This window comes from Hemicordylus capensis, chromosome 4 (genome assembly GCF_027244095.1).
Source record: "Hemicordylus capensis ecotype Gifberg chromosome 4, rHemCap1.1.pri, whole genome shotgun sequence".
In the NCBI taxonomy this organism is placed as follows: domain Eukaryota; kingdom Metazoa; phylum Chordata; class Lepidosauria; order Squamata; family Cordylidae; genus Hemicordylus; species Hemicordylus capensis.
Window position 1 is genome coordinate 68,876,695 of NC_069660.1, and position 23,302 is coordinate 68,899,996.

Sequence of the window (23,302 nt, forward strand, 5' to 3'; positions counted from 1 at the left end):
GAGTGCCTGTGCCCTCTGTCACTCAGGGCTGAGGGAAGGGCAGAAGGAGGCAGCCTCTTTGAAACCCCTGCGGTTCTAATTGCAGAAACAGCTGCCGGAATAATAAGTGTCTCTTGGCAGTGTTAAACAGCAGGGGAGAGCCCACGGTTTCCGTGTGGGGAGGGGAGGAGAGAGTTGGGGAGGGGGAGTCTTGCCAACAGATGCTCCGGCTTTCAACTCAGTGTGACAAGCCAGCACAGTTTGAAAGACTGGAGGAGAAGTCATCCATGCATATAGGAGAAAGGGAAGGCACTACAGGTGCCACCCAAATGCCTCAGGCACTGAGTTCTCAAAGGCTTTGCTCTCACTTAGCTATTAACAATAGTCTTATGCAGTGCTGCCTCTCACTATAGAGTCTGAGCTCCTGCTATGTAAAATCGATCAGGAACATCAAAGCCCTTCACTTCTAGGCAGTGGTATAAAATGTCCGGAAATATTGGAGACATGGGATGGAATGGGGGTGGGGAAAGAGAAACCCTATTCCTTAGATTTTTTAAAATATGGAAACTACGTGTTTTTTTGGGGGGGGATATATCCTGTGTTTCTTTGCGTGTCAAAAATTAAACTGTGTGTGCAGCTTTTATGAATCACACCAACCTAATACCATTAGCACAAAAGCATGTGTTTGAAATATGCATCCATTTTTAAGCAGCTGTATCCATATCTGTATAGGAATAGGTATTATACAGCAAGTGCTTCAGTCTTAGAGCCTATTACATTGCCTTGCAAGAGGAGCAGCAGCAATAGAGGAGAAGACTGGATAGGAACACAGGAAGCTGCCTTACACTGAGTCAGACCATTGGTCTATCTAGCTCAGTATCGTCTTCACAGACTGGCAGCGGCTTCTCCAAGGTTGCAGGCAGGAATCTCTCTCAGCCCTATCTTGGAGAAGCCAGGGAGGGAATTTAGAACCTTCTGTTCTTCCCAGAGTGGCTGCATCCCCTGAAGGGAATATCTTACAGTGCTCACACTTCTAGTCTCCCTTTCATATGCAACCAGGGCAGACTCTGCTTAGCTAAGGGGACAAATCATGCTTGCTACCACAAGACCAGCTCTTCTGGTCTACAGACCTGCCTGTAATGGGTATGAGATGCTTTGCTCCCTAGCTGCATCAAGTTGGTGCAGGTGATAGCATGTCATACCTCCAGAGTCAGAACCCCCTCCTCAAATTTGGAGTAAGATGGAAGACCTGGGGACTAAGACAAAGGGGGAAGCTCCAGATACCCACCTCTCAGTTCATCAGAACCATCTGCATCAGGAGAACTGGGAAGTGCATCCAGCATCCCTTCTACAGCCCAAAGACACAAATCTGCTCTTGCCCCGATTGGAGGAGTCCCTTGAGGATCCAGCAGTTGAGGCAGAGCCCCTACCACCCCAGGACCACTGAAGCAGTGTCTATGAAACTGGGAAAGGCCCCTTTAAGCTATAGAAACTTTTCCATTGAAAAAGCAGGGCCAGCTACCCTAATTAGTCAGCAACCTACCTAAGCCCACAGTTTATTTATTTATTACATTTATATCCCGCTCTTCCTCCAAGGAGCCCAGAGTGGTGTACTACATACTTAAGTTTCTCCTCACAACAACCCCTGTGAAGTAAGTTAGGCTGAGAGATAAGTGACTGGCCCAGAGTCACCCAGCAAGTATCATGGCTGAATGGGGATCTGAACTCAGGTCTCCCCAGTCCTAGTCCAGTATTCTGACCACTACACCACTCTGGCTTGTTGACACCAGACTGTTGCTGGAACAAAACTTGCCTGCTCTGGTGTTACTCTCCAGCTCAAGCTCTCTTGAGTACCCAGAATGTTGGGGGCAATATGCTAATCATTGTAAACCGCTTAGAGAGCTTTGGCTATAGAGCGGTATATAAATGTAAGTGCTATTGCTATTGCTATTGCTCTTGTTTGGAGCTCTCTAAGATAGGTTGCCGGTTCCAATCCCCGCTGGTATGTTTTCCATACTATGGGGGACACCTATATCAGGCAGCAGCGATATAGGAAGATGCTGAAAGGCATCGTCTCATACTGCACGGGAGGAGGCAATGGTAAACCCCTCCTGTATTTTACCAAAAGAAAACCACAGGGCTCTGTGGGCGTCAGGAGTAAAAATCAACTTGATGGCACATTCTACCTTTACCTTTAAGATCTTGACCCCCTTGCCTGCCTCCTGCTCCTCCTCAGAGCTGTCCATGGCCTGAATCTTACTTCCATCCAAACCCTTGCCTCAGCTGGGACTCCATCCTGGCCAATAACCCTGCCTAGAACAGAATCCAGCTCCCCTTGGCCATCCCCCCAGTGTTGCTATGTGCCAGTAATAGTAAAAAGGCACAATACAGAGCAAGGACACCATGCAATTACTTTGTAGGGGCTGTAAAAAAATGAAGGAAAGTGATCCAATGGGGTCAGAGCTATTTGCAGGGAAGCTTAGAGCCCTGATGCCTTCTTATACCACCATAAAAGCAACAGTGTGTGTATGTAGGAATATTTAGAGGCACATGGTGCAGAACTGGATCATAGTTCACATCACTTTTGTACCAGCAAACAGAAATCTGCACAATTAAAGCCAGTCTAGACTGCTACATCTAGGAGCGTTTCAGTTGTGGAAATCTGGCAAACTTCTCATCTTTATTCTTTAGTTCCTGAGTGGGGCTGAGCATACCCCACTGAATGTGGGGACATTCGTATGGTTTTTCAGAAAAAGGGAGCAACCTCTCAGAATGCTTCACTCATGCATTTCAATCTTTGGGGAGGGGCAAAGTAATAGTTCTTTGCAGACTATTCACTTCCCTCTCCAGTTTTTAATTTGGTGAGTATGATTTCCACCTTTGGCTACAAACTGTCTCCTTGAACACAGCCATTACATTACATTAGATATTGAAATACATTTTGATCCAGCTTTTGTAGGACTATCATGAAGATTGGGGCACACTTTAGCTGATTGTCTAGATAAGCCAAAAGAGGTAAAACCCTGGAAAAAGCTTCTCTTGTGTGCTTCTTGGAAAACAAGAATCGGGAGTGGGGGGGATATTCTGAAAAGAATATTTCCTAGCTTTGGTTTTGTATAGAGCCTTGTGTTCCAGAAGAAATCTCTTATTCATATTTTGTTACAAACAAAAGTGTTTCTTTATTGCTGGGCAAAATATACACTAAACTTTGAAACTGAAAGGAACAAGGAAGAAAAGTCCAAGGGCGGAGTCTAACTAGAAGGTTCAATATGTAATCCAATAGAAGGTTCTAATATGTAACTCATTAATGGTTATGTTGCTATACAGTAGTTGGAAGGGTGGGGGGAGATCCCTATCGACCTTGCCCAAATGGTAAAATAATCTGTAGCATATGAACATATAGGAACATAGGAAGCTGCCATATACCGAGTCAGACCATTGGTCCATCTAGCTTAGTATTTACCTTGGACCACATCCCATGTGCTATGAATTTATTGTGCAGTATGTCAACTGGTTTGTGCAGTATGTCACCCGAATAGCTGTCGGTATGTAGGTTACAAAGGGGTGCTGCTTATCTTGAGTTGCTACCATCCTGAAACAACATGGTGGACTGGCAAAAAGATTTTCACTGCCTTCCATGTGCTGTGAATTTGGTTTGTATCTGCCAGCACAAGAGAAACAAAGGGCTGTTGTCTATACTTTGACTGGCTGCTGTCTTGAAACAAGATGGCAAATCAGCAAAAACAAAAACCACCATCAGGGTCTGCTAAGCCCCCTCTCACATGCTGTGAGCCTGGTCTATATCAGACGGTAAATGCAAAGGGTTTCAGATTGGGGGGTGGGGACAAAGACACAGACACAGTGATCTCATAAGCCTTCTTTCCTCTGGATGATCAGCTTTAGCGTAGGGGTGAGTGTATTGTGACCATTGTTGTGAAGGGGGCAGCATCCAAACTAGGTTACTCATTACTAAGTCTTATTGAAATTAATGGGACTTAGGTTCTAACTGATTTCTGTGGTACTTAGTCATGTCTAACTAGATTGGATGCTGCCCAGTATGTATGATGAATATGATGCATGAGTATGATCTTTGCTAGCTCATTTAAAAATGCTTCCATGTTTGCTTGTTGTGGATTGATACTTGTAAGCATATCAGCTTGGCCTTGGTGTCAGAAAACACATTTAAAATAATCTCACATTTATAAATGACAACATTCTAAATTTACCCTCTCTCTATGTGGCTTTTGACATTTATTTATTTATAACATGTATAAACCACCCCATCCAAAGGCTCTGGGCGGTGTACAACAGCTTTAAAAAGACATAAAAACACACAATTCAAAACAATATAAAAACAATTCAAAAACAATTAAAACAATATAAAACCCAATTAAAATAATATAAAACCCAATTAAAATACTTTAAAAAATACTTTACATTTGATGCTAAAAGTTGATGCTACAGTGCATGATAGCAACATTAACATAATGCATAAAGCCATAATTGTGAAATCAAGATATGTATAAATTATTGTATGAATAATCTTTTAGGTCAACCTACTGCTTAAAGTATTTCATGAGAATTCAGCCAGCAACTTCTGCATCAAGGCCTACACCCTTTGATTCATCTTGATGGCTCCTTTTATAAAGACTCAGCTCCTTAACTAGCTAAGCATCCAGCTCACTGTCATTACAGCTTATAATACATATGATGACTTGCTGCAAAATTTGCAATCTCTCTCTTATCCTGTTTAATTTGAATCAAGGTAAGATGTGGGTCTTTCACTCTACCTTTGAGGAGGCCTGGCTGTTAAGAATTGTACCCCCTTCCCCCCACACACACCAGTTTTCAGGTTTAATTTTTGCTTTGTTCTGTTTAATCCCCCCTGGATCACGTGAGTGATTTCTCTCCCTCCTTGTTATCAGGTCTATGTCACAGTTAGTAAAAGTAAGATCTATGACATTCCAGCATTTGTAATGGGATTTCTCACTATTTGATGGCAACTGCGGATTTTCAGACAGCACAAATTACAGTCCAAACTCCTTGTCCAAATAGCTCAGTGTTCAGAATTGGGGCACTATTTTGCAAAGAGGCTTCACTTATTTTTCTTCTTCTTCATCATCTTTTTCACCAGAGCTGGTGAAGGATATCTGCCTTCAGGGAACAGAATGATCAGTCCTTCAGAACAAACATCTAGCTCTCGTTTTGGTACTTATTGGAGCCCTAAACCTTCACACTACTTGAGTTACTGGCCCTGTTCCATCCACAGCCCTCTGAATCATCATCCTTTTATGGTGAATTTTCTTGAGGATAATAGACTTACATCTTCTAAGCAAAAGTAATGTGGTTGAGACAATGGCTTTTCTACATATTTAATACGTTTCGGATCTCTCACCCATATTCATTCTAGCAATCTGAGAGTCTATTACCGGTAGTTATTTATAAACAATATCATCCATTCTGGCAAGATGGTCTATCAACACCAGTTGGACTGGAGCTCACTGTTCCTAAGGTACTGGTTGTAGACAGAGCTCCTGATAATTTTTATATGACCAGTAAATGTATTTCATAGGAATCTGTTTGTAGATTTCAAGACTAAATGAGACTTGCTAATTCAACAAAGTCACAGTAGTTATCTCTGTTTTTTCACCTCAGGACAATCAGCCTAGGGCTGTTAACCAGAAACAACTCCACCTGAGACAATACATTCTGTTTATATGAACAAGAAATTCAAGGGTGTTTCACTTGCTTCTGCTGTTTTTTAGGTCACTGTCTATGTTGCTCTGTGAAATTGTTTGTTATCTTAGGCTTTTATCCCATTAATTCATTGGGCTGGTTCTCCTGATCGGGTGATATTAGTTATGCTGCCAAAAGTTGGGAGATGGAGGCTTGCATGCTCCCGTGAAATTCAGTAAAATGATGATGTGCTGGCTCCAAAGTCATCTGGACAAATGTCGCATTAGACATTCAATCATATTTGGCCCCATAGATTGGATTTTAATAATAGTAATATTAATATTAATAATAATAATAATAATAATAATAATAAATTTGATTTTAGATTGCTGATCGTGCTGAGACAACTTTGGAGCCAGCAAACAATCATGTTTACGGCCTTCATTGGAATGCATGCACTCTGGCTCCCAACTTTCATTGGCATAATTAACATTGCCCAAATGTGCAAACACACCCATTGTGAAAACCAGTTCTAGCCTGATATGTTAAGCGTGCTATAGAATGGAGCCTCAGCCATACCATGACCTTCTGATTCTATGAATATTTACTTGGAAGCCCCACTGAACTTAATGAGGCTAACTCCCTAGTAAAGGTACATAGGATCAAAGCCTTAATGTAATTACGTGACGACACCTTGGTTTTGAGCATAAATATACTCAAATATATATAGACAAGATATATATAATCTCATTTCTAGTGCAGAGTTCCCACTACTTCCCTTATCACAAAGCATCCTTGTTCCAAGTTGTAGGGGATCTCAACATTTTGGTAGTCTGCCAATCAGAAAGAACAGAATAGGCATATGGTACAGTGCAGTGTAGGATTTGTTACAGAACAAGAGAAGAGTACTTGCATGACTGCCTCTGTGTGCTTGTGAGAGTGCAAACAGAGAATAAACCCAGGCGCGTAAGTCATTATCATCATTGATTGCTTTTATAGTGCTAAATGTGTTCAAGGTGCTAGAGTCTAGTTAAAACCAATGAAAAGGCCCCATCCAAAGGTTTGCAATTTAATTAAAGGCACGAGATACAAGGCAAAGAGGTTTAACAAACAGATTAGAATTAGGTGAGCAACAAGTAAAATATACAGGGTCTGAAAATGTGGTACAGCCTAAAGCTCCCTCTCCGTGTCTACTCAAAACCTTGTATCCATCTCACCTAAAGTCTTCTTTTTGCTTATATGCACCCTGATACAACTTTTTATCCTGGTAAGGAAGCTCTGATGCAAAGTTTCTCCATTTGCTTTAATATGGAAGGGGTGCATGCCAGCATTGCCCCACCCCCGCCGGGCATGATGTTTGGAAACCCATTCATACAGAGGACACATAAAGGTCTCAACTGATGGCATTTTATCTGTAGTTGGGTACAGTATTCTCTCTGCTGTACACCCTGAGGAAATATAAGACGGATCATCCCATGCCTTCTTGCTTGTTCTCTGCATCTGGAAATATAAGGCAATCTGTCCTGCATGTGGAAGCTTCAGTTCCAGCCATGGTGGCTAATACCTGTGGATAGACTTGTCCTTCCATCTGTGCTATTGGCTTTCTCAGCAATTTTCATCCAAAATGCTGAACAGCTGTCTTCATACTTCATATTGTGTGCCCAGCGGCTAAAATAAAAGGCCCGCCTCTCTTGTGTGTTCATGCCCTTTGACCTGGAAATGTTAACCCATCTCAAATCTGTGGACATTATTCAGTATTGAGGAGGAAGCACTCTCTAAATTTGTAGATGCCACCATGACTTTATATGGTGGCCCTAGCCTTTGGTATAGAATGGTATAGAAATGTAATACGACGATAGGGCAGTAAAGAAATGTAATAGAATGTAATTTCTATACACCTTTAAAGTCATGATTATCTTATATTTAGCAGGGGGAGAGCAACTGGATCTATCCAACCCCAGCACAGCATCCATCCAGTGGCTGTTGCTGGTGTCTACCTTCTGTTTCTTTTTTAGATTGTGAGGCCTTTGGGGACACGGGACTATCTTATTTATGTATTATTTATTTTTCTATGTAAACTGCTTTGAGAATTTTGTTGAAGAGCAGTATATAAATATTTGTAGTAGTAGTAATTATAGATAGATAGATAGATAGATAGATAGATAGAAAGATTTATTACTACTACTACTACTACTACAACAAATATTTATATACTGCTCTTCAAAATTCTCAAAGCGGTTTACATAGAAAAATAAATAATAGACATCCCTGGCATTGAATAGAGATTGTGGAGCTATAATCTGGACTCAGCTCACATGTGGCTATTTCTATGCAGGGGCATAGCAAGGTTGGAGTGGGCTTTTTAAAATGGGCCCCCCCTTCACTGAAGCTTAGCTCATGAAGTAAAGAAATCTTAAATGAGGATGAATAGTGGTAACAAAAAGCATAGCAAAATTTTTATATCAATTTTTTTTAAAGGTTTTGTAAATTGTGGACGATGCAAGTCATTTAATGGTACTAGAGAAAGACAAGCTGTTCTGGTAGCTCCAGGTCTTAACACCCACATCAATTTCGGAGGATGGATACAACTGAAGGAAGCCCGTGGGGGTGCACAGCTGGGGGAGTCAGTCATGTGACTTGTCTCTGGGGGGGCCCCCAAGGCAGTGGGCCCCCAGACAACTATTTCCCCTTGCCCTATTATAGTTACGCCCCTGTTTCTGTGTCGGAAAATAGAAATGATATTTTCTAAATATTACTGAAGGATAAAAACACATGGTTCCTTTCTTCTGAGTCAGACCATTGATCTCTCTAGGCCAGTATTGTTGACACTGACTGGCAGCAGTTCTCTAGGATATCAGAAGGAGGAGGCCTTTCCCTAACTGGAGATGCCAGGGATTGTACATGGGATCTTCATTATGTAAATTATGGGCTCTATCACTGAGCTACAGCCCTTCCCTAAAGACATGGTTCTCTGGCACTGGGTTTCTCTTCAGGGCCACTGACATATTGCCTTCTCTCTTTCTGCTAGCAAGCCTGTCACCAGCGACAAAAGCTGCTTATATAAGTTTCATCCATGCTTTCCATCCCCTGCCAACCAAGGAGCCTCTGTGGAATCAGAATGAGCACTAGAGATTTCCTCTTAATTAGAGATTAGCTGGGTTTCAAGTTGCTTATACAAGATCATGTTGCCATCATCCTAACCTTGCCTCTGCTTATGATTAATCCAAGGGAGCTACAGTCTAGCAGTAACTGTTTGCTCCACTAAACCACATTCACCGCTGGTTCCACTAAGCTGGTTCCACTAAACATTCACCGCTGGTTCCACTAAACCAGTGATCTTGACAACTTTTCAAGCAGGGGCCACTTTGGCAACAAACAAAGAAACAAACAAACAAACTCTTCCATGTAAGAGTCATTCCCATGTAAGAGCCATTTGTAAAATCTGACCTCCACACAGTACTGCACTTTTCTCATTGCTGGAAAGGCCCTTTAAGAGAGACAGAGACCTCTCTTAAGAGCTCTGTGGGAAAAGCTGGAAAAATGCTGGGAAGGGCTACACTTCCTAGCAGAGACGCAAGACTGCTCCGTTTCCCTGGCACTGGGCAAAGTGCAGGACTGAACAGTGGAAAAGATCATCTCCATGTGGTGCCAGGCAGGGATGGAGCCATCATTGTGCAAGTGGGTTCAAAGAACCTGGGCTGCCATGCTCAGGGCCCACACCTCATGCCCCAGCCACGTCCCCTGCATCTGACGTCAGATGCAGGGAGCATGGTTTCACTCGCCAACACACGGCTCCATTATTCAGAAGGTTAGCCAGTGCTGGCTTCCCAACCTGACCAGGAACATAGCTCCCTGCCTTTTAAAGCAGGGTGGGTCGCTCCCAGCCATGCCACAAATGCGGTGCTGGCCAGATTTTGCTTGCAAACAGGACATGTGGCCTGTTTGCGAGTGAAACCATGCTCTCTGCATCTGATGTCAGATGCTGACTTCTGACATCCAACATGGGGGGCATGGCTGGGGGGGCTGCTGGTGGCAGGCTGAACCAGGGCCGCCACTGGCCTCCTTACACCACTAGTGCCAGGAGGACTGTGCAGAGAACATATATAAGAACAGCCCTGCTGGATCAGGCCCAAAGCCTACCTAGTCCAGCATCCTGTTTCCCGTAGTGGCTCACCAGATGCCTCTGAGAAGCCCACAGGCAAGAGCTGAGGGCACTCCCTCTCTCCTACTGTTGCCCCCCTGCAACTGGTATCCAGGGGCATCTTGACTCTGAGGCTGGAGGTGGTCTATATTCAGCTTTGGCCAAAGCTTCACACAGGGCCAACAAGGAGCTACCTTTAGGGTGATGGGGGCTGCCACTGGCCCATAGGCCTCACAATGGCAAACACTGGACTAAACATTTGGCTGCCTGCTAGAAAAGTTATGAGGCTAACAAACTTCTGGTTACAACTCCTCCCCCAAGAAGACTTAGCTACCATTTTCCAATGAGATCCCATGGAGGAGTTTGACCCTGGAGTCTTCAGCATTTACTCCTCCTCCATACTTATAAGCTGTCTTGGGGTTCTCCTTGCAAAGCAACAAGGGATGTTCTACAGTATATGACCAATTTAGGCCAAACTTTCTTTTAAGAAAGAAAAGAAAAGAAAAGAAAAGAAAAGAAAAGAAAAGAAAAGGGACAAGATTGAACTATCAGTTTCTCAGTCTCTGTCCTGTAGATCCTGATCACAGGCTCTCCATGAACTAAAGGCAATCTGCTTCTAGTGAGTAAACACTACTTAGTTTCTGTAAGACATTTAGGAATGCGTCCGCCCAAAGAATTGTAGTACCCCAAATGTATATTACATTCCCAGCACTAAGAGATGCACTCCAAATGATTTTAAACCCCAACAAATGAGACTGACGCTCAGCACTCTAAAAAGATCAGGCTTAGAGCTCTGGATAATGTAGAATTAACAAGGTTCCTTTTTTCTTATGGAGCCCTGATCTCTCCGAAATTGGTAAAGAAGCAGAACTTCAGTAATGTCTTTCTGTTTATTTCATTTAGCTGACCTTGCTTAAGGCAGAAAGGGAGAATTATACGCTATAGTAGTGTGTGTGTTTCAGTCCAATGTGGTGATTTTTGGATGCCTAGCCAGCTCCACCCCATGCTGTCCCTTCCATTTCTTCTTCCTGATTGAAACATTGCCACCCTTTGCATCATCTGTTCCCCACAGGTTAGAACTGTCACCTCTCAGCCCAGACACAGTGCTTTAAATCTCCTACTTAAAGGAGGAGATGAGGCAGTTGCAACTCTTTCTGTGCATTCTTCCTGCGGCCCTGTCATCTGTCTTCTGCCTAATCTTCCAGTCTTAAGGTGTGCCAGGCACACAGGTGAGAGAGGGAGGCAGACAATAGTGCATCATCAAGGAAAGTGGCAGGATAAGACATGGATGCCTTCCCTGCTGCTTTAGCATGAGATGTAAAGGGCTATGCCATCTACCTGTTGTGGTTCAGTTGTAAACTGTAGCTCTGTGGTAGAGCATCTCCATTACATGCAGAAAGTCCAAGGCAGAAGGTCCTTGGCATCTCCAAGTAGGGCTGGGAAAGGCTCCTACCTGAAACCCTGAAGAACTGCTGCCAGTCAGTGTAGACAATACTGAGCTAGATGGACCAATGGTCTGATTCAGTATGAGGCAGCTACCTATGTTCCTGTGGTGGGGTCATAGCTCAGTGGCAGAGCATCTGCTTTGCATGCAGAAGGTCCCGGGTACAATCCTGGGTCTTCTTAAGACCTATCTTTTTCACCAGGCTTTTGCCCTTTAATTTTTTTAAAAAAGAATATTGCTATTGTTATTGTTTGGAGGAGGTGGTATACAAGAAATCTTCAATACAATACAATACAATACAATACAATACAATACAATACAATACAATACAATACAACCCTTGACATCTCCAGGTAAGGCTGAGAAAGACCCCTGACTGAAACCTTGGAGAATTCTCGCCAGTCATTGAAAACAATACTGAGCTAGATGGACCAATGGTCTGATTTGGAATAAGGCAACTTTCTGTATAACCTAGGTAAGCTATGAGTACTAGCTTTGTAAGTGTTGTACAAGAGAAAACCTCATTAGGCACAACAATTATCTCCCCAGCATAACAAATTCCACTTACCAAATATTCACCTTCTACATAACTATTGAAGGTACAGGAGACTTGTCTTCTTTTGCCTTTGGTTACTCTGCATGCATCTGAAGTGACTACGGCTGCCGTCCTAGTTACTAGGGAGTAAGTTCCATTGAACTCCATAACATTTACTTCTGCATACAAGCACTGCATGCACATGGTCTTGTCCTAGAGAATTTTTTCATTGTCCCAGAGCTTCTTGGACAAGGATGCCTTGGTGCCTGTGGGTCTTTTCCAGTTCTATAGGCATTGCTAAGAGACCTTTAATATTTAAACTTGTTTGCCTTGGTTGGACACATATCTTCCATTAAAACAAGAGCTGAGGGAAGACGTCACCTCCTTGATCTTGCTTCACTGCTGGATTTGGTGTTTGAAACACTTTCTGCCTATGGCAACAGTGCTTTAGCTCTGGAAATATTGTTTTCTGCACCAGCCATCTCTAGAGGCATAATCTAAAATGTTCCATCAGCAGTGGCGGACTGGCCAGGGTGTCAGCTTGCCCAATGGCAAGTGGGCCCTGTGGGCCCCTGATGAAGTGGGCCCCCTTAAACATTAGACAATATGTTAAAAATGTTAATGACCTTTTAGTAGTTTGAAAATATAATAGAAGTTCCAATATTATTACTGTGTGCAACTGAAATTTACGTCGTATTACTATTTTAATAATTTTTTTAAAATAAAATCATTTTTCGAGGATACTTTATATTTAAGAATATTATGCCCAGACAGTCAGGGGCACCTGGCGGAGGACAGCGGGTGCTGGCAAGCCTCCAGCAGCATGCCCGCCACGGCCCCGCCCACCTCTGCCGCCTCCTGCGGCAGTTGCTGCCACCGCTGCTGCCCCCCCCACTGGCCATCATGGGCCTGATGCCGCTGAGCGACACCATGCAGCTGGCCCTCAAGCAGATCCTCCACGAGTCACTGCTCAGCCCCTACGCCCTCGACCTGCGAGCTCTTGCCCATGCCCACATTGCACAGACAGCAAATATTTTTCATTGCGTCAGCCTCCTCAGTTTGAGTGTGCTTCGTCAGCTCTTCACCTTGTGCTTGCTGTGTTTTATGTGTTTTATGTATTTAATTAATATTTTTAATATACTGTGGCCCTAATATACTGTGGAGACAAAGGGGGCCCACCCACAACTATAAGGCTATCATTTACTGTGGAGTGTTAAAATTACTGAGATTGTTAAAATTGTTCTTAGTAGATCAGAGCAGAACACGACTGCACCCAAGCAGTGCTTTCTCAGAACTCCCTCTTTCTCTCCAGAGCTTGCCTGATGTATCTCTTCCAGACTCGCCCCTTCTCTGGTTGTCAGAGAACTGACTCTTTGGAAACAGCATTGCCAGTTAAGAGGCAGAAGAAGAAGAAGAAAAGAATGGCGGATGGGCTTATAGCTGATGAAGGAAATTCCTCAGATTCTCTAGCTGATTTTCGAGTAAATGTGTTTAACCTAATAATGGACCGCATTGTCCAGTCACTAGATTTACGCTTTGTACAACACAGAATTGCATAAAGATTTATCCTGCTTGGACCCAGCAAAGTTTAAAACTATTGCAGAGAAGGGCCTTGAAGATGAAGCATTGGAAGGTATTATTAAGCTGTCTCCACCAATCAGCAAAGATCAAGTAATATCGGAATTGTTTTCTTTTGCTTTGAACTTTGATGTATTAAAGCTATTGCTTAATGATGGTGAGAATATGGATTCCAGTTGCAACGAGTGTAAAATTTGTAGCACTTGCCCATCGTGTGTACTAAAAATTCTGGCATGCAACAGACTTCATGACAAGGCATATGATAACCTTTGTGAACTTTATAAAGTCATCTGCACACTATCAGTTACTCAAGTCCAATGTGAGAGGACATTTTCAAAGCTAAAGATCATAAGGACAAGGCTAAGAAATTAACTGTCTGAGGGGAACTTCGAATCATACATGTTGCTATCCATTGAAAAGGAATTGTTAGATGAATTGGATGCAGAAGCAATTATTGAGAGATTCGCACAATCATCTAGTGAACTCACTAGAACTCAAACTCAGTTGCTCTTAATTTAGTGGACTGCATGAAATGTGCTTTTGAACTACCTGTTAATATGTAAAATGTTCAGTACAAGCAAACTATTTAAAAATATCCACCATTTATTTAAATTTTTTTAAATGAAAAATTCAATTATAACAATCTGTACTGTATATTGCCAGTAATATGTACAATATGTACAATATATACAGTACATAATATGTACTGTAATTACTAAAAAAAATACGTTTATTTCGCAAAATTTTTAATTGTACCTTTTTCCCACTTATGTATTTTTGAAATTTTTATTTATTTCTTATAAAAAGTGAATGATAGCCTTATAGTTGTGGGTGGGCCCCCTTTGTCTCCTGGCAACCAATATTTTTAGACCCAGTCCGCCACTGTCCATCAGAGTTTAGATTTTAATTACTAATAGGTAGGCATTGGTGGGGGGGGGCTTCTTTTCTCAATAATGAGTTTGCCACACCACCCAGAGTGGAGAACTTGAGGAGCTTTGATGCATTCATCTAGAAAGACAGGCATTTGTGTACCACAGTATTTGAATATTTCTCCTTAAAATATCTCTAGGTAGGAGGAAGGAGCATTGTCTAGTAAGAACAGCAGGGCTGAGCCAAGAAAAGAGCTCCCTTGTTCCTGTTCTTAACTTTGTCTTCATCCAATCACACTCAACATTTTCCATGATGGTTTTTAAGATCCAAATATCTATATGTGGCTTCATATGCAGCCCACACATCTATTGACCTTGCAAGGAAGCAGGAGAGCCCTCAGGTCATGATGACCGTTGAGAAAATGGCTCTGAAGTATTCCAGACTGGGAGTTCAGTGCACTGTAAAAGAAAAGGTCAACCAGGAAGTTTTTCACACGGGGCTTTTAAAGCCCTTTAACTCACATCTCCTCCGGAATGGAGGGGGTACGTTCACATATCAGCCAGATTTACCCCCAAGTCCCTGTGAGTTACCAGGGAGTAGTTCACACACAATTTGGGTTTTTCACAGCGTTTTAGGGTGTAGTCTGATTTATATCTGGGGTAAAATAATCCACTATTGTGTCGGCTTTTTGGGACAGCTTTGAATGGGACAACTTTGAGCCTCTCAGTAAGCTCACGGTAAAGCCTACCTGTTCAGATGATGATAGATAAATGACACATGTGTTTCCCAAACATAAAGGTAAAGATGAAGTGTGCTGTTGAGTCAGTTTCGACCCCTGGTGACCACACTGCCCTGTGGTTGTCTTTGGTAGAATACAGGAGTGGTTTACTATTGCCTCCGCCCATGTATTATGAGCGGATGCCTTTTAGCATTTTCCTATATTGCTGCTGCCCGATATAGGTCTTACCAGCAGGGATTCGAACCAACAACCTCTGGCTTGCTAGTCAAGTCATTTCCCCACTGCATCATTAACATAGAGCCACTCCAAATCTGTGGCCTCTCTTCAGTATACCCTCTTTAGAGCCTGAATTTGCTTTTCTGTCTAGTGTTTCTGTGTTTTTCTAGCAGCTGACATTGAGCTGAAGGGAGACATAGATGGGTTCACACAATCAGAAGCTTCCCCAGTAAGCATCAAATCCTAGCTTCGTGTAGCATGTGTGCTCCTAATTTCCAGTCATGGGAACCTGTAAATTTTGGACAATACAGAAGTGGCAATGCACCAACCCAGCATTTGTTAGGATTTGCTATAGCATGGTCTCTGTTCTTTGTTTAGGACATGTATTTGAATGTATCATGTGTGCTGGCTTGTGGGCGGGGGGTGGGAGTGGGGGGGAGTCTGGGTTTGTTTGTCTGCTGCTCACTTCCTGTCCTGAATTCAAACTGAGAAGTTCTTTCTCTCTCTGCATAGGAGAATTCTAGTCTGTTTATTGTTTTCTCCGCCTATGTTTTTGTTAGTAACAAATATCAAACACTTGTTTCTCAGTTAATGTTGCTCCCTGTTCAATTACTTATAGAGGACGGGGCCATTCACACCACCTGGTGGGTGGGAGGGAGGAGGGCTTCTCAAGCCTTGCCTTCCCCCAGACGATCATTGTTGTCCTGGTGGGAGAGCGCTCCGTGCTCCCACACAATCACCCCTGCCCCATGCAGGGTGCAGCAGGGCTGATTGCTCTGAGGCCAGGACCCATTGTCCTGGGCCCCAGAAATCCCACAATGCATCACACAAGCGGGATTCACACCACAAGTGTGCTCTGCATTGTGGGGATCCCCCCAGCAACAGGCAGATGCCCATCAGTGCTTCAGCATTGCCTCAGAGTTGGGGAAGGAAGGAAGTTCATTCACTCTCCTCCTTCGCCTAGCAGTGGGAGCCAAAAGCCTGAGCTCCTCTCCGGGAGACTGTCAGGCCCACAAACCCCGTCCTGACTGATCTGCTCATCCTTGGCAGTCTCTGCCTTAAATAAAGCCCTACATCTCGGACACTCCTCCCTGCTTTCAGCTGGCTCCGTCTTCCCTAGCCAGGCACGTGTCCTGGACACCCAATCCCTGGCATCCAAGGAGGCTCATTCCCCAATTCCACCCCCTGCCTTATCATTCCTCCAGCTGTTTGCAGCTGTGGAGCTGCTATCCTGGCTATTCCCTCTCCACCAATCTGCTGCCTCTTGGGTGACACCTGCCCATCCCCCAGCAGCTGTTGCCCATCTCTCTGAATCCTCTCTGGCTTCTGAGAGGTAATTGCCGGGGCTGTCTTGGCGTCTGGAGCCCCTGGCTTCTCTCGGCACTCTACTAGCTGGCTGGACACACCACCCTGTCTCAGGGAGGAGGGGAGGAAACCCTGACACTAGCATTTGGTGGCGCAGTGGTGGCGCAGTAGTAAAACTGCCGCCCTGTAACCAGAAGGTTACAAGTTCGATCCTGACCAGGGGCTCAAGGCTGACTCAGCCTTCCATCCTTCCGAGGTCGGTAAAATGAGTACCCAGAATGTTGGGGGGCAATATGCTAAATCATTGTAAACCGCTTAGAGAGCTTCCAGCTATAGAGCGGTATATAAATGTAAGTGCTATTGCTATTGCTATTGCTATTTACCCAACATCATTAATCTAGGATTTGAGCTACAGGTATTGAATGTCAGGTAAATGTTGAGCTTGCATGTTGCCAGCTCTATGTCACCAAAGATTCCCAGTTTCTCCTGGCCAGAAATTGGGAGTGTGCACTGCACTAATCTAGAATTTAATGAGGCTATTCACACACGCATGCAAAACCGGGCTGAGGGAGCCCAGCCTGGTTTTGCATGCACATGTGAACTGCCAGGATCGAGCCAATACCAGAAAATCCACCTAAGAAATCGGCGCAGTGGAACCTGTTCCACCCCTGCAAGGGGGGGAGGGCGTCTATTCTATTTTGTTCACCATCCCCAAAAAGGACAGGGAAAATGGGACATGAAACATGGAGTTTTGCTATTCTTTGTCATTGCAAACAGATCCATGACCAGTATTCCCATGCGCGCTGTGATCCTGGTGAACACATGCATTGAGAGTGTCCATTTTCCTGGTAACAGGCCCTCTTGGCTCAGCCAATCGGCCATGAGGTTGTCTTCTCCCTCTATGTGATGTGCTGTCAGAGAGCCCAGGTGGCCCTCCGCTCACGTGATCAGACAGAAGGCCTCCTGATATAGCGACTTGGAACACATGCCGCCTTGTTCACAGTAAGATATGAGCGCCCTGGAGGTGGTGTTGACATGCCAGTAGAGCCAGACAAATTGCCTGCAGCTCTTTCCAATTGATGCTGTGGCTCCTTTCTTGGACAGACCATGTCCCTTGTGAAGTTAGATTGAGACAGTGAGCTCCCCAGCCCCTGTTGCTCACATCTGTGGTTAGAATCACCTTTGGTGGGTCCAGAAATTGTTTCTCCCATAGAAGGTTTTGTGGAAGTAGCCACTAGGCACACAGAATCTGGAGGGTGTAGTTGTACGATCCACTATGGCTCGCTGATAAGGCAGGAGGAACCATTGGAGTGCACAGGAGTGAAACCTCACCCACGGGACTGCTTTGAAGGTCGCGACCATGAGCCCTAGGAGCCTCACCCAGGTGGATAGTAACACCATAGGTCTCTGGAGAGCCTGCCTGATTTCCGAGGTGAGCAGTAATAATCATTCGTGTGGAAGAACAAGATGGTCGATTTGCGTGTTTATAAGGACACCCAGGTGTTGCTCCCTTAACCTCATTTTCTTGATTGTGTGGCAGCTGTTGCTGCTTGCAGCCTTAGCTACCACATTGCGGGGAGCCTGGGGAGGGGCATCCCCATGATGCACCACACATTCATGCAGTGCATCCTGGTAGTTCCAGGGGTCAGGGTGACACATCCCGGCACCTGACCCCTCCCCCCACCGCCGCTGCCTCAGCATGTGGAGAATTGCCTGGGCACACAGGGAGAGCACCCAGCAATGCAAGTGGGATCATCTGCGGGGAGGGAAAGTTTAACCCACTCTCCCCGCAGCCCGCTCTGGAGCCCTTCTCTGTAATTGTGAGAAGAGGCTCAATGTTTCCTGGGGATGTTTGTCATCATTAGAACCCATCCATTGAAATTAAGTTCTCTTCGGGAAGCAGGGGCGTAACAAGGCTGGAGTGGGCCCAGAGACAAAATTTTTAAATGGGCCCCTCGCTGATACACACACACACACACTTCACAATGTATAGTCATGTGACTTGCCTCATGTGACTTGCCTCTGGGGGGGCCCTTGAGGGATGGGGGCCCCCAGGCAGCGGCCTCCCCTTGCCTAATAGTAGTTACGCCCCTGTCGGGAAGCCAAACAAGTGAGGAAAGGTCCTATGTGAGCTATTATTATGTGACCAAGGTTCTAGATTCTAGTTAGATTCATTGTGCCCTAATTATGTGAATAACCATTCAGAGGTAAATTTGCCACACATTTCTGAAAAGTCATCCCTTAAAAATTATAAAGACAGAGGTAGAGACAGCAGAGACCTTTTGGGCTGATTTGTATCTCCAGGTACAGGGGCAAGATGCCTCTGAAAAGCAGCTGCAGGGAAGCAACAGCAGGAGGGAGACATGCCTTCATCTCCTGGTTGTGGGCTTTCTAGAGGCATCTGGTGGGCCACTGTGGGGAAAGGATGCTAGACTAGATAGGCTCTGCTTGAGTTATGTTATGTCCATATCTGTAAATATAAGGCATCACTCTGTGCATCTGAAGGGGAAGGTTCAGTGCTAGAGCACAGGGTCCAGGATCAACCTTCTCAGTTGTGTTTGAGTTGGTGTTGTCTCCATGTGTGGTTTCTGATCTGTGGTGCATGTTTTCTACACATGCAAGCCATTGCTTTATTGTACAGACCATCCAGTAATAAACATGCATGTGAATTAGGAGCTGAAAGGCATTTGCTGCCTGAACTGATCTTATTCTATAAAGGCTGGGAGAATATTCAAACTCTCCTTTCTCAGAAGCATCAGCTAATCTATAACTAATAGGGCTCAGGAGGAAAATTCTCCTTGAAATTGATTATCTAACCAATTCTTTTTACTCTCTCTCAAACAGATGATACTATTAGACTATCTGGGCTACTGGCACAATGTGCTCAGCATAGTTTCCAACATTTTCCATCTCAAAATGAGATAAAAACTGATGCACTCGTGTTTTACATTACAGGAGAGTGCAGCTTTTCATAATGGAGCAGCCATCAAGAAGCATGAACACATTGCTTCCATGGGGGCTGGTAAAATATTTTAGACACAAACTTTTAATGCATGTTTGCTGTGAATGTTGTTAGTCATTTGTTATTGTTTCCCAGGATTCAGACATCTTCCATCAAGACAGCATTCTGGCTGCGGATCTATCCTGGTGATAGATGCTGGAGATCTTTTTTTTCCAGCTGTGGAAGGTGGTGTGACATAGGCATAATTGCCTATGTTGTGTGCACACATATCATTGTTGTCTCTTATAAACAGGTTTTACAGTTGCTTGTAGTCTTCAAAAACCTGGAAAACCTGTGATCAGGAATGATAGCAGAACAAAAAAAGTATGTAGCCATGGCAACAGTGCATCTATCATGCTATCTTCAATTCTCTTAAAAACTATTGTCTGTCACCTGCCATATTTTCTCAGCACTCAGTATTTGGATAGAAACCATGCTATCACTAAAGATAAGTATTGCCGCTCCCCACATTACTGTATACAGTAACTTTGCAACCCTGCTAACTGGGCAAAGAGGCACCTTTTAAAGTGGTGGTTCTCTTATATTTAGCGAGGGAGGACAAGTGTACCTAACCAACCCCAGTACAGCATCCATCCATTGCTGGTGTCTACCTTGTGTTCATTTTTTATTGTAAGCCCTTTGAGGACAGCAGTGAACAATTTTCTTACAGTTTTGTTGTGTGAGCTGTTTTATATTTTTTTTTGTTGAAAAGCAGTTTATAAATATTCTTAATGACAGGCATGATGTACAGCAATACAGCACCATTGTGCACCCCGTCATGCTGCTGTGGACTCCTAAGACTCTGCGATGCTACAGAGAATGAGCAGTTGTACAATCAATGCTACCTGAGTTACTCTTATTTCCAACAATGAGAGTAACTGTGATGGCAATGACTGTGCTGCCATTCATTCTCTGCAGCATCGGGGCTACCTTAAGAGTCTGCAACAGCCCCAATGCAGTGCACAGCAGTGCTATACCATTTCATGTCAGCCAGTAGTAGTAGTAGTAGTAGTAGTGACAACAACCCTTTAAAACATTTTAATTCTCTAGATCTCCCTACTTCTTTAGAGACTCAGTGCTCCCACTCTGTACCACTAACTTGTGGGAGCTGTCACCCAGCCCCTAAAGGGAGATATGGCACACCCACCACAGAACACTAGTAAAAGGGCTTGCATTTTGCAAGCATATGAACGTCTTATCTTTTTGTGACTCTAGTCTTTTTGTACCTCTGTGAGGTCTCATTCCCCATAGTTTCCTATGGAAGAGATTTTCTGGAAAAGTTATGAATTTTTGATTCACTTGGTAGTCTGGGCAAGATCGGGAACCTACTTGCAAAAATAGCATGTTTCTTTCTTTCGTGGTTTGGTCTGGGAGTTTCATGTCAGTCAGTGAGGGCTTGCAGTTTGCAAGCATATTAACATCTTATTTCACTGTGACTCTAGCCTTTTCCTATCTCTATGCGGCCTCATTCTTCATGCTTTGCAATGGGAGAATTTTTTCAGATTTTCTGGGGAAGCAATGAATTTTTCCAGGGTTTGGGTGTTTTTGTTGTTGTTTTTGGTAGTCTGGGCAAGGTCTGGAACTTACCTCTGAAATGGCATGTTTCTACCTTTTCTGGTTTGGTCTGATAATTTCATGTCAGTTAATGAGTCAGTCAGTCAGTGAGGCCCAAACAGCTTTATATTACACATGCACAAACACACACACACACACACACACACACACACCAGTGCCTCAAGTTGTCAACATTTTACAGGTATGCTTGTGTTTGTTCTCTCTCATTCTCTGTACACACACTAATATACACATGTATGTATTAGATCAGGCCTGCTCAATTTAGGCTCCCCAGCTTACAACTCAATTACAACTCCCATAATCCCCAGTCACACTGGCCAATAGCCAGGGATTATGGGAATTGTAGACCAACATCTGCAGGAGGGCCGAAGTTCAGCAGCCATGTATTAGATAGTTATATATACATATATAGAGAGAGAGAGAGTGTGATGCAATATGTGAAGTGCTTTGAACGCTCCAAAGTGCTATATAAATGGATGTGCATTTGATGATGACTAGAAGGAGCTGAACCGTAAATATCTATTTCCTGCTAAAGGTGAAGTGTGCCATCGAGTTGTTGTCGACTCCTGGTGACACAGAGTTCTGTGGTTGTCTTTGGTAGAATACAGGAAGGGTTTACCATTGCCTCCTCCTGAGCAGTATGAGATGATGCCTTTCAGCATCTTCCTATATTGCTGTTGCCTGATATAGGTGTTTCCCATAGTCTGGGAAACATAACAGCGGGGATTCAAACTGGCAGCCTCTGGCTTGGTAGTCAAGCCATTTCCCCACTGTGCCATTTGGTGGCTCCTACTTACCTCTAATTTGTCCTGCTTCCGCTGTTTGATTTTGCTGCCCAAGCTCTCAATACATGAACTGCATGTATTGCCTAGCAAATGCCAAAGATGCTCATCTTTGTAATGTCAGGGAGGTCAAATACAAGCATGAGATCTGTGCCTTTCAAAGCTCTCAAGACCTCAAGAAGGAGATGAATTAAGTTTTCCAGAGTTTATGTATCTCCTACTTGGTTTGACATTTCTTGCATTGTGTCTTTCAGCATTTCTGCTCATTTTCCTGGCTTTTAAAATGGGACTAGGGAAATCTAACATTCAAAATGGCCATTAGATTCTTACAATGCATCATACAAATCTAGCTTCCAAATTCCATAATTTGATTTCAAAGGTTTGTATATTGTTACATGCTTGATAAAGCTAGAGGATTAATTCCTCATTTAAAAAGATTTGGGTGAGGGGGAGGAAAGACATTCTTGCAGGGAGATATCAGTTATTGGGTTTGGCAGGAGGAATTCAGTAAAATGTGGGGGGAACTCTTCAAATGCCTAGAATGGGAACTGACCCCCCTTGATACCAAACTAAGGAAGTTGTTAAATAGCCACAGTTAAAGAGTTAACAGTTAAATAACCACAGTTAGAAGCTATCCTCTAATTTTAGGTAGAAAAATAATACCCACCATCAATTGGCATTCATGACAAAACAAATACAGATGGAGGGTATGGTTTTGGATGTTCATATGTGGGAAGGAACTGGGAACAAATACAGATAACTGCCCTCCTCATTCTGGCTGCTTCCCTCCCCTCTCTGCCCATCCTGGCAAATGGGTCATCTGAATGGTTTGTTACAAGCAGAAGCTGAAATGTTGCATGCCAACATACTATCTTCTCTGCATGTTGAAACTGGCACAAACATTTCAGCTTCTGTTCATGGTCAGCAAATTAGACAGTCTAAGAGCAGACAGGGGCACAGATAAAAAGCAACCACCACTACCAAGGTAGGAAACATAGGAAACTGCCATATACTGAGTCAGACCATTGGTCTATCTAGCTCAGGATTGTCTTCACAGACTGGCAGCGGCTTCTCCAAGGTTGCAGGCAGGAATCTCTCTCAGCCCTATCTTGGAGATGCTGCTAGGGAGGGAACTTGAAACCTTCTGCTCTTCCCAGAGCGGCTTCATCCCCTGAGGGGAATATCTTGCAGTGCTCACACATCGAGTCTCCCATTCATATGCAACCAGGGCAGACCCTCCTTAGCTATGGGGACAAGTCATGCTTGCTACCACAAGACCAGCTCTCCTCTCCTGGTGCTCATCTTCAGTCAATCTGCCAGATTTCCCAGCTTTTAGCCTGCTAATCCAGTTTGTTCATTTCATCTAGTATAACTCAAACTTTGCTCTGTGGATGTTCTTTGATTCAACAAGAGGAAATAAAAGCCTCTTCCCCAGGTAATGTCAACACACATCTATACCCT

The 23,302-nt window shown here is 43.9% G+C and overlaps 1 protein-coding gene across 4 annotated transcripts in view; it reads left to right on the forward strand.

Annotated features, from left to right (window-relative positions):
* Positions 1–23,302, forward strand: part of LRRN2 (leucine rich repeat neuronal 2) — a 238,674-nt gene that overhangs the window by 45,567 nt on the left and 169,805 nt on the right. Inside the window, exon 1 of one of the 4 annotated variants that reach the window (XM_053246803.1) lies at positions 19,470–19,505. The exons of the other annotated variants lie outside the window; for them this stretch is intronic. The gene's annotated coding sequence lies outside the window, so the exon portion shown is untranslated. Of the gene's footprint in view, positions 1–19,469; positions 19,506–23,302 lie in introns of those variants that run through there. 4 annotated transcript variants of the gene reach the window in all.